Genomic DNA, 16,545 nt, shown 5'->3' with positions numbered 1-16,545 from the left:
AAGAGAAAAATTAACTGAAAATAGGAGTGAGAGGTTCAGTCTTGGAAAGTTTTGTTTTTTATTTTGTTTTGTTTTTTAAAGTGAGAAATACTCTCCGTTGATTAGAAGAAACCAGTAGAGTAGGGAAGAAATGGAACCAGAGCCTCATGTTTGGCTTGGTCTGTAACATGAAGGAGAAAAGAATAGGATCAACACAGGTTTGAGTGCAGGTTTAGAAGAGGAAGCTCAGTGTTTCATTCTGGTGGTTTCTATTTGTTTTCTTGGTGAAGTGGAAGACTAGAACACATGATGGACCATCTATGAGATTAACATGTGCCCTGGCACATTCTATTTTCTTTGCTTTGAAACCTGTCTTGTCTCCCAATTCAACTCCTCTTCACCCAGCTGACATGCTCTTACACATGGGCTTATAGCTCCATTCATAGCTATCATTATAGTCTATAAGATTTGTGACCATTTGACTAATTTCTCTCTCTCCCTTCAGAGGGTCCTATCCGTTTCTGTATTTTGCTTACAGTGCAGCCACACAGTGTAGCACACTACATTCCAGCCCAAAATACAGTAGACACCCAATAAATATCCCATAAATATTGAATGAATAAATGAACTTATTCAATAGAGGAGAAAGAGGTGTTCTAAACTTGAAGGGAGGGGGCAAATTTTAGGGTTGTGATAGAAAGAATGTGAGGGAGAGTTGACAAAGACAGGAGAGCAATATTGAGTATCTGCTTACATAAACTGGTGAACTAAATTAATAGAGGCACCAATTTGTCTTGATTTAAATAAGCAGAGAAGGTTCACAGTCCATCCAAGGTTGGGACTTTGGCAGGTGAGAGTCAACTGAATGACAATGAAACAAGGGATTCTAGGATATTGGTAAGAGAGCTGTAGAAGTATTAGACCCCATGATCTACAACACATAAGTGTGAATTGTACATAGATTATCAAATTCAGGGGCAACGTAGTCCTCCCCAAACCCTCTGCTCATGTTTAAGTCTTAATATTAGTCTTTAGTCTTAACACTTTACGCACAATGTAATATTTAATACACAAGTCACACTGTTAGATGTACAGTGTCACTTGTGTGTCCACTCAAATGGTGATATCGAAATAACAGCCATTACTTACTGAGTATATATTATGTATAAGACACTTCTTGAAGAGCTTTATGCATTTGGTCCTCATCATCTAATTCTTTTCTTTCCCTCTTAATCCTCAGCAGGATTCTCCGGTAAAATATAGTAAAGAAACAGAGACTCTTAGCATAACAACACGTCAAAGTTACAAGAAGTGGCCTAGTTATCAAGAGAAAAATTTATCCTACAGATGCTCCATTGTGACAAAATTTAAAAACCTAAGCTTTTTAAAGGTAAATGTTAAAAGGTACATGAACACTCTAAAAAAGATGTAGGCAAGTATGACCATCATGATTCTGAGAATGTTTCATCATGTGTCCAAGAGTGAACCAAAAACATAAGCAGAAAAGGGAGGAGAGGTTAAGACAGAGGGAAAATGGAGCGGGGGAGATGAGAGATATGAAACCCTGGACAACCATCTGAGATGGATCTCTGTGGACTGAAAAACATCTCATTAAAAGAAGTTAAGAGATAGTTTGAATGTTCTCTAACTCTAGGTGTGTTCACTGTTGATTAACCATGAGATTGTTTTATTTCTGGGAGTAGACAACACACCCTTGGCTGTCCAAAATTATTTTATTGACACTTAATACTCTTACTATGTGCTAGGCATTTGTCTAAAGGAATCACAAATATTATTAATAATTTATTTAATCCACAAAACTACCTTATGAAGTACTATTATTATCCCCATTGCACAAATAAGGAAACTGAGCTACTGACATATTAAATCCAAATGTTGTGTGCATTATTGAGAGAATAAATATAATGTTATTTCTAATCTTTATAATATTCTTGAGAGGCAGGTCTTATGATAATAAGATCATTTTAAAAATGAAAATAAAAGAAACCTATGATTTAGAAAAGTTAACATTTCCAAACATGGTCAGCTGGGATTTCTACTTCTGGTCATGAGGGACTGACAGGGTCAAGAATTACCCTCCCTCTACAAACAATTTAAAAACTAAACAAAATATAGGAAACAACTATTTTCAGTCATTGAAGAATAGCCAATCCAGGACTGTGATCCCTGAGAGATGGGAAACAAATGAGGCTTTTTGCCTGGGGGCAATTTTTAGACTGTGTTGCAGGGAGGAGGACCCTTTCTGAGCAATCTCTCTCAGTTCAGGAGACAGAGATAAAAGTCTGAGGAAGCCAAAGCATATGAAATTTGCAAGACAGAGTACCCAAAAGAAGTGAGCTACCCAGAGAAAGAGTTCTAGAATTTTTTTATAAGGGTCCCCTTGAGTCTTTGGTAAATGCTAATGTGTACATGCACTGGGTAAAGCCCCATGAGGCCCAGCAAGTACAACCTCCAAAGAAAGAATAATTGCTGGGGAGCTTTAAGCCAAACAACTTAAGCGCACATTCAAGACTGAAAATTGTTCAAGTTCCCACCAGCCACAGGGCAAAAGACCCTAAAAGGGCTAAAACTTAAATGTGGGGCTAAATTAGCCCGAAAGTAAAGACTACTCCAGATCTGTCTTAAAAGAACATAAAAACAAGACTTTAATCAAACTAATCCACAATTACCATAGCTGCCTACTAAAACAAAATCCAGCCTGTTTGAAGGAATACAACAAAATCCGTCACACAAAAACATACAATCACAATAACTGGCATTCAATTAAAAAAAACTACCAGACATAGGAAATAAGAATATATAAACTATAATCAGGAGAAAAATTGATAGAAAATAAATGAGATGATAGAATTAGCAAAAATATTAAACTGCTATCATAAATAGGCTCCATGTATTCAAAGATATACAAGAAATTAAGTATAAAAATAAATCTTGAAACAAATGTTCAAGATATAAAATACAATATCTGTAAAGGTCATTAGATAGCCAAATACAACAAACAAAGACAATCGATAGTAAATAAAATTAAAAGTCAGCTCCATGTGACTGTAAGGTATTATCGTTTTCCATGGTGCATTCCATTGTATGGTGCTCTGTAAAAAGCCACAGCTAACAACAAAAGCATGCATGTCACCCCAAACAGAGGGACCATGAGTAGAGGGACAAATGGCCATGACACAAGGAAAAGAACAGTTTTAGAATCAAAATAGACAGAGGCTCAAATTCTAGCTCTGTAACTTATCAACTAGGTAAACCTACATGAATCTTCGGAAACTGAGTTTATTCCTTCATCTGTTAAATCAACATAGAAAGGCCTACTTCATATAAAGCAATAATTGATACTACAGGTAAGAAAGTATTACCATGTTGCTTGACACATAGGCACATAAATCTTTTTCCATAGCTGATAGAGAAAAACCCTAAAATTCTCATGTATATTCAAGAAACTAAAGAAATATTGCTGATTAGAAGGCCTGACCCAGGCTCAGGAAAAGTTATGGTGTGGTGTGATGTGGTGTGTGTGTGTCTGAGTGTGTGTGTGTGTGCGTGTGTGTGTATGTGTAGGGGGTTGGTCCTGGGTGGGTCAGATGATATCAATGAACATATTTTTCTCTGAATAGCATGCAAAGTCTTAATGAATACTGCTCTTCTGACCTAAAAAAGGTAACAGGCATTCTAGGTGGAAATCATCACAGAAAAGGATCTACCAATATAATTTAGGAAATATACCAAGTCAACTTTACCTTGGAATTAATGCTCTGTTTTTCTCTTGGAAGAAACAACATACTGGATGTGTCAGTGTTTTACACTAAGATAATACTGGCTCTGAAATCTAGCCTACTAAATGTACAGTGCTTGGGAAGAGAGTTAACTTTTTAGTAAGGCTCCATTTCTGTAAAAGAGGAATGCTGATGATTAACTTGCAGAGTAATTATAAGGACTAAAGAAGATAACATGTATAAATTGCCTAGTAAAGACATTAGTAATTTAATATTTATTTATTCTCTGCCCCTTTGAAGTCCTGCCCCAGCCCCCCAATTCATATTTATTTTATCTCTTGGTACCAAGAAATCCTCCTTTTGTGGGAACTGAACTAAGATTCCATTCCACTGGCCCTCTGATGTCAACTTCTTCAGTTTAGACTTGTCACTTCTTCCTTTCCTGAAGAAATATTTGAGAGATTAAAAGAGACAAACACCAGATAAGTCATTGTAACCTCACAGGGTTTTTGTCACATTTGGAATTCATTAATCTGAGTTTTGAGAAGAACTCAGTTGACTTCACTCCTTGGTAGAGCAAAGAGAAAAATAAACGAGAAGACGATATAATATTAAAGAACTGGAACCTTTGCCCTTTGCCTTCTTAATCTGGCCTACATTTCTCAAGGCTCTAAGCAATTACCAAATGATGGAGTTGTCTAAAATCAATACTGCTTACTTTGTGTAACTACCAAAAATCAGATATGAAGACTGGTGCCTGACCTGGTCCAGAGATTAATGAGTTTGCTGAGCAACGAAGTCTAACTACCTGGTTACACATTTTTCTTGGCACAGTCAACAGCCAGGACCAAAAGGATGTGTGAAGGCTACGGTCTAAAATGGTTACAGGAAATACTGAGATTGGTGCAAGTGGTATCAAAAGACCAGATGGGAGGCTATCCAAATGACCTATAGAATGCTATGCCAGAAACCCAAGTTCATCTGAATGCCAGGTAAAAATACGCTTGTGGGCTAACATAAGAATTGCCATCTCAAACAAGGTACTTTCTAAATAAATCAGCTAAAACTAAGACAAGATATTGCTGCTTAAAAAAATCTTAATTAAAAGTGTAATATTAGATCTGTAAAGCTCATTATAAAGACTAAAACTGGTGTGCCTGGGGTACAAAGAGGGAAGAGTGTTAGACAGATGTACTTAGATACACTTTCAATTTTTCTGGGCTTAATTACACTTAAATATTGGGCCAATTAATCTTCCTGATTAACTTCCTGAGGGCACCCTAGCTTGACTCCATCTCTCGGTGTCAAACTTCACTTTGACTAACCTAGGAAGCTGGGAAACCCAATCTGAGCCACCTTTGGTCACGTATAAATGCAAAATGAAAGAGGTCATTCTAAAGTCGTGAAACTGAGAGACTGCTGCTCAGAGTGGCTTCTCTTGAAATTCAAGAGAAGATGGCTTGGAAGTGGTAACACACACCCAACAACAGGTAGCAATTGGGGCACAGGTGAAGAAGGCTGGAAAGATGTCAGTGTCTTTGATAAGCATCCTGTGTCGTGACAGTTCAATAGTTCTCCTGTTTGGGGCAGGAATAAAGGTTCTTAAAAACATCTTAACACACAGAAACAAATGTCCTCTTTGTCACTGAGTCTGTGCTGTAGATACAGTCAGGTCATATAATGAAACTATTCATTTGCCTTGGGAATATGAACTGAGCTGCTTCCTACTCATCTCATCCATTCTGAAGGTCAGGACAAGATTAAGATCTTCCTGAAATGAATCAACTCCTGGCTAGAAGTGCACCGATAATTTTCAAAATGGTTTAATTACTTCAGTTTCTGAGGCCCTCAGAGTTTTTTTTTTTCTTTCTGAACCATCAACATACATATTTATGTACCAAACAGAAAAAAGCATTAAAAAAAACAAATTCTATTATGGAAGGCAGAAAACAGACACTATAAAATAGTTGCCAGACAGCTATTATTTAGGATTGAGTGCCTAGATACCAAGTATTGTGGTACTTCAAGACTTTGAGGTTGCATCACATGGACTTTTAAAAGGGTGTAATTTTGAATCATAACTCAGCATTATTTTGGCTTTCACATCACCATCCCAGACAGTAAAAAAACAGTGATTATTTTCTTAAATATAAGACTGAACACTATAGTGTTTAAGTTTAGATTAGTAAAATTGAACTTTTCCACTTCTAATTAATGTCTTTCTCATTAACATATCTGGTTATAACTAGAAAATTACATACTGATGTGAAAGGAAAATGTACATATGTGCATAGTACAGGATAAGTGTGGTAGGAAGCCAAGGGCATTAAAAGAGAGGCAATAGGTACAGAGCATTTTATAATTTGTTGAGATATAAATACAGACACAAGCACTTTCTTAAAATAAAAAAGCAGTGATACATTTTCTGAAAGTCTAAAAAATTTTACATTAGACTTTACAATAGATTAATTTGTCATTTTGTTTAATTATCAGGAGGTAAATCACTAAGATCATTGGTTCTCAGATTTAATGGAACAAATATTTTGCAAGTTGAAGCTAGGTGCTTTACTGCTAAAATTAAATAAAAGCAGGCATTTTCCAATTCATACACAAGTTAATGGATACAGCTTTCTAAATTATAAGCATTTTTTCTCACAAATTTGTCTTAAGCCATTAGTGCAGGCAATTGTTTATCTTGTCTTCTCAAGGTGGTATCTGATTTGCCTATAATATACAATTAAGGTTGTCATAGCAATACTTCATCGTGTTCTGTTAAAAGAACCATGACTTCTAGATGTTCTTTCCCTTAAAGAAGTTACAAGACAATAGACTAATACTATTGATCTATTGGCAGATGGGTAATTTCAAGCTGTGAAATAAAGAGAAAGACCAGGCATGCTTCCCCTGGGCCTCAAACAGAAATGAGGACACTGGATGTGGTCCGTGGAAATGTAGGGCATTGCATGCAAGGCAATGTGGATGTCGTTGGCTGTCTTTTCAAAGGATGACGTTCTAGTGAGTGATACACAATTAACTTCGAGACTTTTCGGGAAGTCAGTGCTGTCATTAGTTGTGCCTTATGTGTCTCCAAAAAGAAACTTGATTTTTACCTACTTGCTTTGCCTTTGAAACCTAGATTGTAAGGGTTTGAAATGATCATAAATTCTATTCACTTAATAAAAATTGTCAGTCATTTTAACAAATATTTACTGAGTGCCTACCAATGATAGCACTGAAACCTAGATATTCCACATTTGATTCCTTAGAGGTTGGTTTTAATGTTTCATTATATCGTTTTTCTTGGCTTTCCTGAGAAGAACAAGAAGTTGCTAGTTTTCAGATTCAATTGTAATTTTGCCATGTCCTAACAGCTGCAGAAAAAAACACACATACCAAAACATATTAACAAAGAATTACAAATATTAGCTAAAGGCAAGAGAAATGCCATGGAAGACTTTGCATTATCAGCATGCTGCTTGATTGCTACTTTTAAAAACAGTCCATTAATGTTTAAAAAATTAGAGAAGACTAGGATAAAGGAATGCTAAACTGATTCTGGGTACAGCCATAAAAGGCTGTTTTCAGGAGCACATGAAGACAAGCAAAAGATGAGATTAAATTAGAAATGGGATATTCATGCTATAGGTATAAAATGATTTACTGAGATATTTGGTATTACATAACTTAGGAATGAAATCAAAGTTGAAAAATCTTGGAAATTTCACAGACTATTAGACTGGATGACTTTAATCTAGAAAAATCCTTTTTATTTTCATGGCTTCTCTAACTTCTTCACTCAGCAAATCACTGAACATAAAATCCATTTGTGGTGTGTCACAAGAACTTGACCTAAAGTTGAGCACAAAGTGAAGAGACTCGGCCTCACATCTTCTCCAGAGTTCATCTAAAATTATTGGAAGCAATAAAATAAGAGATAGTAAAAGAGAGGGCAAACACGAAATGTTGGGAATTTATATGGGCTCTATTTAGAAAAGGTGAGGAAGAATAAAGAAAAAGAATCTTTAAAATTTAAGACTTTTTCGAATGTTAGCAATCCTAAATCTTGTAAGTGTGTGGCTTGAAGGACAAGGCACATTATGAAAAAGAGAGAATCAATAATTGGGGTCATAATTTTTTAAATCAATACAACTATTTTAGTGTTTGTGGAAGTTCTGTTAAGATATGAGAGTAGGAAAATAATTCAGAATTTTTAAGTGTACTTAGATATATAAATACTTCTATCCAGTGATGGCATTTGGTGAGTGTAGGCAGAAAAGGCTCACATCCCTTATGAAGAGGAACTACCCCATTCATAATTCCTATTACTGAGCCAGCCACGTTGTGTAGCAGGCTGGAGGTGGTTGGATCAGAGGTGGTATATATGACCAAAGGGCTGCCTATGTGAGAAACCTATAATGAGGACTGGTCCAAAAGGAGAACTGGGCCCATCAGTTTCTCTCTTGGGAACTAGAACTGGGATAGGTAAAGACTCTGCTACAATTAACGGTGGGAGGTGAAGCTGAAAGGTCATGAAGTAGAGACAGATGATGGTACCCATACAATTATCTCTAAGACAAGTCTATGGTAAGAGAAAAACGAGTAAAAAAAAGATAAAGTGAAAAAGACTCTCAGAGGGGAGCAGGGAAGCATTGAGCATAGTCATAAAGAAAATGACAGGTGAGGAAAAGAGCATACCCTTAAAGCTGCTTTGGTTCCTGACATCATCTGGTCCCAGGCCTTACGAATTCTTACACTGGACCCCTTCTCCTCAAGGTAGCCAGGGCAAGCATCTGATCCATAAAATAGAGCTAACCAGAATAGCTTATATAATAAAGCACTGCTGGAAAGCCTGAGCAGAGAAATGTGTCCTCATTTATTGAAAGCAACTGCAGCACTGTGTGTGTGTCTGTGTGTGTGTCTGTGTGTGTGTGTGTTTACACCTTAAAAGCTGACTCCTTGGAAGTACTTTGTATATGAAACAGAACAAATGATAATTGCTATGACAGATATTCAACAAATGTGTTATATGTGCAAGGTTTTGTACTAGAAACTGTGAAGATAAAAATATACAGAGAAGACATGCACTCTATCTTCAAACAATACTTAGAGGAGGATCTCTTTTTTCTCCCTCACAACCACGAATAAGCTGAAGAATAAATTCTGCCCTTTAAACACGGCAGGTGCACAGTGATGTTTTACAGAAACAAATGCTTTACATGATTGAATCACATACAATGCTTTTGGGACACACAGGAAACAAGCAATTTTATTTAAGAGGATCAGGGAAGATTTCATCAAAGAAATGTAATCTTCACTGGGCATTATGGGATGGGCAGTTCTTCAGTAAAAAGAGAAACATGGAAAAATACACAAAATGGCATGACGATGTAAATGTGTGTTAGATTTTCAGAACAGTCTGCTTTGGTTAGGGCACAGGTACCTGGGAGATGCAAGAGGAAAAATGGTTTGGTGCAAATTTGTGGAGCACATTAATTATAAGGCTAAGGAGTTATGACTTTATTAAGTAAAACAGCAAGACACTAAGATCATCAAATGTATGTTTTAGGAGGATAACTCTAGCAGACATGGAAAACAGGTTCAGATTGGGAGAAAGGCAGGAAATAGAGGCTGGGAGATGAATTAGAAGATTTTAAGCTGGCTGCTTGTGAGCTGGGTATGAACAAAGGCAATGGCAGCAGTAATGGGAAGCAGTGACTACCTGAGAGACACTGCAGAGATGTAGTCAACAGGATTTGACACATGATTAGATGGGGGGAGGAGGTGTGAGAGTAGGTGAGAAAAAAATGAAAGGTAACATTCAGGTTCCCAATGTGAATGCTTGGCAAAGCTTTTAACCAAGATAAGACAAGAAGCCATTTAGATTGCAGTAGGATTCTGGTTTTCTAAGGATTGAGTTTGTGGTACAAATGGCACAGCCATTTGGGGGGATTTAAAAAGCAGCTAGAAAATGCAAAACTGCAGTAAAGCAGAGAAGTCTGGACTAAAAATGTTAGGTAGCACATCTTCAGTGTTTGTAAGAGCTGAAAACCAAATGGTAGATACAGATGCCCTAGGAAGAAAGAGAAATCAAGATTTAAAAGATTGGAAAACTATTGAAAATCTGCTTTAAGAGGAAGGGTGAATTCAGTGACTAGTCAGAGAGAAGACTGAGAGACAGTTGTTAGAAATGTGATGAATAAGAGTAGTGTCATGAACATCAAAAAGGGAGCCTTGAGGGAACTAATGGTCAACAATGCGAGTGACTACTGGGTTCGCTGATGATTCAGTCACGAACACCTCACCTTTGGAAGCAGCAGTTCCAATCTAATTATGAGAACAGAGGATAGATTGTAACGGGTCATGAAGAAACAGATGCAATAAATATTAGCTCTTTTTGCTAGAAGTTAGGGCACAAAGATAATATGATGGATGGGCCAGTAACAAAGAGGAGTGACAGCATCCAGGGAAGTTTAATTTTTAGATACAAGAGAGGGCAGAAGTGAATAAACTTGTGGAGAGAATGTGAATAGCCAAGAAAAAAGTTTTGTTTCATGAGACAGTGACATTAAATCCTTCAATGGCCCCTCATCTAACTTATATTACTTGTACTTTTCATAAGGCTTAGGAGACCTGTGTTGGGCCCCGTCTGTGTATTGCACACCCCATTTCCTCTTTTCACCGCTATTCTCAACACTCCAGACATGTCAGTTGTTGATGTGCCAAAATTTCTAGCTTCACAGCTCTCACATATGCTGTCTGGGATACTCTTTCCCTGCCCCGCGACCTCTTTTTTTGCCTGAACTTAAATAATATTTCTTCCTTAAAGTGGTTTTCCTTTACCACTTCCTGTCTAAATTAGGTGTCTTTGTTATGTTTCCATACACAAACAAGAAAGTCCTTCGCCATAATAATCAAACTTGCAATGGTTATCTTTTTTCTTAGACTGCAAGTCATGGAAAGGTACGGACTATGTATGGTATATGGGAGGTGCTTAATAAATACTGAATGATGAATAAATAACTGAAAAAATCTAGGTCATGGCACAGGAAGTCAGGAAAAGGCTTTCTGTGCTTCTAATAAAACTGCTAGAACTTTTATATTCAATTCAGGTAATGATGCAAAGAAGAGTTATCTAATTCAAAATAATTATAAGCACCATGTAATAACTTTGAATGTGTTACATTTAGGGAAATATTCATCTATAGACTCTAATATTTCAATTTTAATATATGGGCTTTCTCTTATTATTGGATTTGTGACCTTACCGCCAATTATATTTGCTTCCTTTGTTTTTTTTACCTCTTTTTCATTCTCAAGTACCGATTGTTTTTTCAAGTACACTAGACCTGGATCTCCTTCCCAAGATAACCTCTGTCTCTCCAAGATCCTGCAATAGCTCAACACAATTTTTTATGACAAGTCTCCAAAGTCCAATATTTGAGTTTTTTATACACGTTTTACAAATCAGGAAAGGTTTGCAAGAAGAAAGGCAGGTGAGAAAACACAGGCAGGGATCATTCTAGGTCACACAAATTCCATGAATGCTCTTCTATAAAAACTTTCAATGGCCAAGTAATTAACTTGGAATCAGCAAGTCAAATCACTCATTTTTTTGCAAAGTTAACCAATTAGATAGAACATATTTCCAAAGAATGCAAACCACGAAGGTGGCTTGCTTCCAAGTAACTACATCATTTTCCTGTAATGCCATCCCAGTTTGTTTCCTCATGCATGCTTGATGATTCTCCTCACTATGCATCTTTTTGGACTTCCAGATTTTGACTCCTAAACTTATCAAATTAACTTTATTGACAGAAAGGGTTTCTGCTTTTGTTGGATACATGTAGATTATATACCTGCTCAGACAGTGTAAACTGCCACTCTTTGGTAATCTTATCTTCAAAAAAGGACACACACCTGCCCTGATACTTACTCAAATACTTACTCAGATTGACTAATGAACTTATAATGAACTTTCTTATCATTTACCAACTGGGCTTTGCTCTCAAGGACATAAAAACTATGATCTTTACATCTGGGACATATCAGTAATTCTTAACAGTAAAAATATATGACCATGTATGCAGTTCATGGGCAAAGTCCATTAACACTCACTTAAAACTAATATTTTCTTCATCCAAGAGTAATAACTAAACATACTTCTTAAACTGAACCATGCATTCAAGAAACCTTAGGTAACATCTAACATGTTATCTATAAAGTCTTCCCCAGCTATGCGACAGGAGGATCTTGCTTACCCACATTCCAATTAGATTTCCCAAAGTTTGGCTACTTGAGCAGCACTTTCACAATTTTTGTCATATTCCTTGACTATAAATGCCTTAACATTTTATTTAAATTAATTTTAAAAATATTAAAACAAATTTACATTTAAAAGGAGATGCTGTGTATTTTTCTAATGTATATTAATATACAAAACATTATATAGAAATAAGAACATCATCTAGGTTTCAGTGAAAACTAAAAGTACTTTGGTTTTAATGCTTTGGTTTTGTTTGTTTTACAAGACAGGGTCTTGCTATGTTACTCAGGCTGGCCTTAATTCCTGGGATGCAGCCATCCTCCCACCTCAGCCTCCCGAGTAGCTGGGATTATAGGTGCATGCCACTGTTCCTCGCTTTAATATGGTTTTGAGACAAGTATTGATTCAGTAGGAAATCCATTCTAGTGGATCCAACCAGCCTGCCCTACCTTTCTGCTTCTGCATTCCTAGATGAGATAGCTGAAAGGGGATGGACTCAACAACACAAATCTCCTATCAGTCTAGCTGCTACAAATACAATGGTAAACGATTAAAATCCTACAAATTAAAACAGTATAGCCAGGCTTAGAATAAAATATTTTAATTTTTTAAAAATTTTAATCATTTCAAAAGCAAACTTTTGTAGGAGTGAAAGGAAAAACGGAGGGTTGAAAAGAATTTATAAGCCATATCTTAGAACTTTTATTTGTACAGCTTCTTACCATTCTCAAAGCAGTTTTATATACCTTACCTGATTTGAATCTCATAATAAGCCATTGACATAAAAAGCAAGTATATGAGTCATAGAATAATTATCATTTTATTTCTAGGCTTTTAGATAGAGTAAGAGAAGCAGGACCTTTCCTCAAGATAAAACTAAAATACCACATTTCTTCTGTTTTTGACTGGAATTATTTAGCAAATAAGTGCTTCAGGCTGGATGAGAACAAAGGTTATCTGCCTTCTATCCAGAACTCTGCTTTTTTTCTCACATTTAAGTTAGACAAAAACAACATAAAACAATAAAACACTGAAATAAATTTAAATACAATTACTAAAAAAAACCAACTTTTTTAATAAATTGTCTTCCAATTTGCTTACATAGTTTTCACAGCTGTATTTTGCTTTTCCCTCTTTTCTTTCTAATACACCATATAATCTCTTCTACTATTACCCCCAATTTACAAATAAGAAAACAGATTAAACGATCTGCCCCAACTCATGTACATGGTTACAAAATGGCAGAACTGGGACTAGGACCCAGATCTTTGTGCATTTCATTCTGACACTCCTTCTACTACACTACACTACCTCATAAAGGAAAAGACATCTCAAATTTTTTAAAATCTGCAAAAATAAGAAATAGCTCAAGATATGATCCTTTAGTTTACAGAAAGACTTATCACAGTAAGAGTCCTAAAAATCTTGAAAATTCCTTCTGCATAATTAGACCTAGTCTGTAGCCGAAAAGAGCTCATATATCATTTACAATTTGACAAAAATCCTAGAGAAAGAATATTTAGAGGTAAAGGATTTGGGTCAGTATCAAGGCAATCAGAAAAGAAAAGAAAACATCTTGAAAATTATAATATGAGCCAATGGAGAAAAAAAGCATTGAAGTTAAAAACTCTGTGGAAGCGTATCACCATCACCCCATACATGGTGCAGTGAGTGCTCCTGTGAATAGTTATAAGGCTGTTTATGTAAGAAACCTCAGAGTAAGAAGGACAATTACAAAGCCTTTTTCCAGTTTTTCATAAGCACAGATACAGTGGGAAAGCAGGCTGCATTTAAGACCACGACCAAGTTCTATACTGGGAATTGTATAAGACTTAGGACAGTATATATACACACACACACACACACACACACACACGTATATATATACACACACACATATGTATATATACACACACATGTATATATATACATACACATATGTATATATATATTCTCGAGAATATGTATACTATATATATACATATTCTTGAGATGGAGTCTCGCTCTGTCACCCACGCTAGAGTACAGTGGCGTGATCTCAGCTCACCGCAACCTCCACCTCCCTGGCTCAAGCAATTCTCCTGCCTCAGCCTCCCAAGTAGCTGGGATTACAGGCGAGTGCCATTGCACCTGGCTAATTTTTCTATTTTTAGTAGAGACGGGGTTTCACCGTGTTGGCCTGGCTGGTCTCGAACTCCTGACCTCAGGTGATCCACCTGCCTCGGCCTCCCAAAGTGCTGGGATTACAGGCGTGAGCCACCACACCCGGCCTCAAAGCACAGTTGTCAAGCTGGATCAGAATCAATAGGAGGATGCTTATTAAAAAATGAAGATTTGAAGTCTCAGTCAAGATGCATTAAATAGAATGTCTAGGGAATGGTTTGGGAATCTGCATTTTTAAACAAGCTCTCTAGGTGATAATACAACAATGAAGTTTAAAAACCACTGACTTCAAGAAGTTATTGGACACTTTAGAATATTAATTATTTTAGTCTCTTACTCTGATGTTCCTAAGTCTGAAGTTTTAGGGGTTTGGGTTTCTCCCCACAAACATTGTTCACTTCGAATCAAAAAAGAAGCTTCAGGTGTTTAGTAATTAGAGTAAAACACATTTCAGATGTGGAGGATGGCGCTTGGCAAGCAATGTTCATTTCCACACATGGAACCCAGCTCATCAACTACACTGAGGTCAAGGGGGCACTGGATATGTCTGTAACTGACGTAGATGAGGGTACCTGGAACTCTGCAAAAGGCAAAAGAAGCCCAAATAAACTGATGAAACAAGTTTTTAAAACTAAGTTATAGGTAAAATAAGTAAACCAGTTCTTGTAATAAACTGTATGTCCTGGCCAATTGACCCTGCAACAAATTACTATTAATATAAAGAATGGATAAGGCACTGTGAATCTAATTTTCAGCTAGAGCTGTTTTGTGAGTTCTTAAAAGCCTTCATAGGCAAGATCAGCTTGTACAATGATGTCTTTAAACAAATTATCCTTATATAAATAGATGCTTATAAAAGTTGTAGACTAAAACTACCTCACTTTTGTGCTACACATTTTTGTTAAATTAGCAGCTTAGTTTAATATACTCCAAGAGGCATGAAATGAAGGTATAATGTGATCTTTCTGTATGTTTTAATACCCTGAGTAATACTAAATAATGACAATCGAGAATAGTGATTGCTACTTTATTTCTTGGAAAAGCATTAAAATTAACATGAAATTTTATTTATTAAAAGCAAAGCTTTTTATTAAAACTTCAATGCTTAAAAACATGAAACATCAAACAGTATTTATTAAACATTAGTATTTATTAAACATTAAAATACAATTGTATTTACTGAACATTCTTACTCTTTAAAGTGAATGTGTAAAAACCACTTTTAAAAGAGATCTACAGATAATGAGTAACTCCAGAAACAAAGGAAGACGAGGAATGTGAACTAACCAGGAGAAGAACTTGAGATCCTTGACAATTAACTCCTTGGTCTCTCAAGATTTCTATCTTTACAAAGAATTCTACATGTACTATCGTTCTGGCATAGAATTTCCACACATTTCACATAAAATCCCTTGTCTCTAACTAAAGAAAACTTTTTTCTTAGTAGTGAAATAAATGTGTTGAGTGTCTACTGGTATGCATATATCAAGAATTTTAGAGACACTAAATTTTTAGACATGTGATAAGAATCATCTAAAATACCTTATTTCCTTATCTTGAGGGTCCTATGGAGTCACTATTATTCTCATTTTACATTTGTGTAAACTGTGGCTCAGAGGTTAAATGACTTAAGAACGCACCAGTAATGAGATTTGACCATAAGTTTTACTTTGAAGCTCATGCTTTTCCCAATAAAATATGCTGACTTCCACAAGTCTATGGATCCAATGACACATTTACTGTGACTGCTTTAAAGAGTTAGGTTTGCAGGCCCAGAACTCAACATTATCTGTTTATTTCTTTATTATTAGTTTTGTGCCAGGGATTTCACCAAAGACATTTATAATGCAAAAACTACAATTATTTGATATCTCTTTTGCATCAGGGTAGAGTTTCAAAAATATGTATTGAGAACCTACTATGTGTCACACTCTAAGGATACAGTGGTTATCCCTAACAAGTTCCCTAACCCTCAAGAAGCTTACATGGTAGTGCGGCAGAAAAGACACTAAGCAAGTAAACAAATATGTTTCAGGGAGCACCAATGTTTCTGAAAAAGCAGAGTAATGGGATAAAGGGTGACTGAAGTGCTGGAGTATTTTAGATAGCATGGTCACAGAAGGCTTCTCTGAGGAGATGATATCCTCGCTGAAGCCCAAATGATGACAGAAAGGTAGGCAAGCTAAGAGGCAAGAACATCCTAGGTGTGTCCAAGGAATAGCCATACATGCCAATGTGGCTAGCATGGAGTGAATTCATGGTAGGACACAATACATAGCAGGACAGGAAGTAAGGAAGGTGAGAAAGTCCATGTCATGGAAATCCACATCCAAGGAAGGGCGCACATACACAGCAATACACGAAGGACTGGCATGCAGGTGGCCATGGCTGCTGTCAGAC

General features: G+C 36.3%; 1 protein-coding gene across 3 annotated transcripts in view; it reads right to left on the bottom strand.

Moving 5' to 3' along the window:
- Positions 1-16,545, bottom strand: part of IFNE (interferon epsilon) — a 58,094-nt gene extending 41,549 nt beyond the window's left edge. For all 3 annotated transcript variants that reach the window (XR_010109162.1, XM_055092086.2, XM_034967235.3), the window contains exon 1: positions 1-16,545. This exon is cut by the window's left edge. The gene's annotated coding sequence lies outside the window, so the exon portion shown is untranslated.

Source organism: Pan paniscus, chromosome 11 (assembly GCF_029289425.2).
Source record: "Pan paniscus chromosome 11, NHGRI_mPanPan1-v2.0_pri, whole genome shotgun sequence".
Lineage (NCBI taxonomy): Eukaryota > Metazoa > Chordata > Mammalia > Primates > Hominidae > Pan > Pan paniscus.
This window is presented reverse-complemented; position numbering and strand designations above follow the sequence as displayed.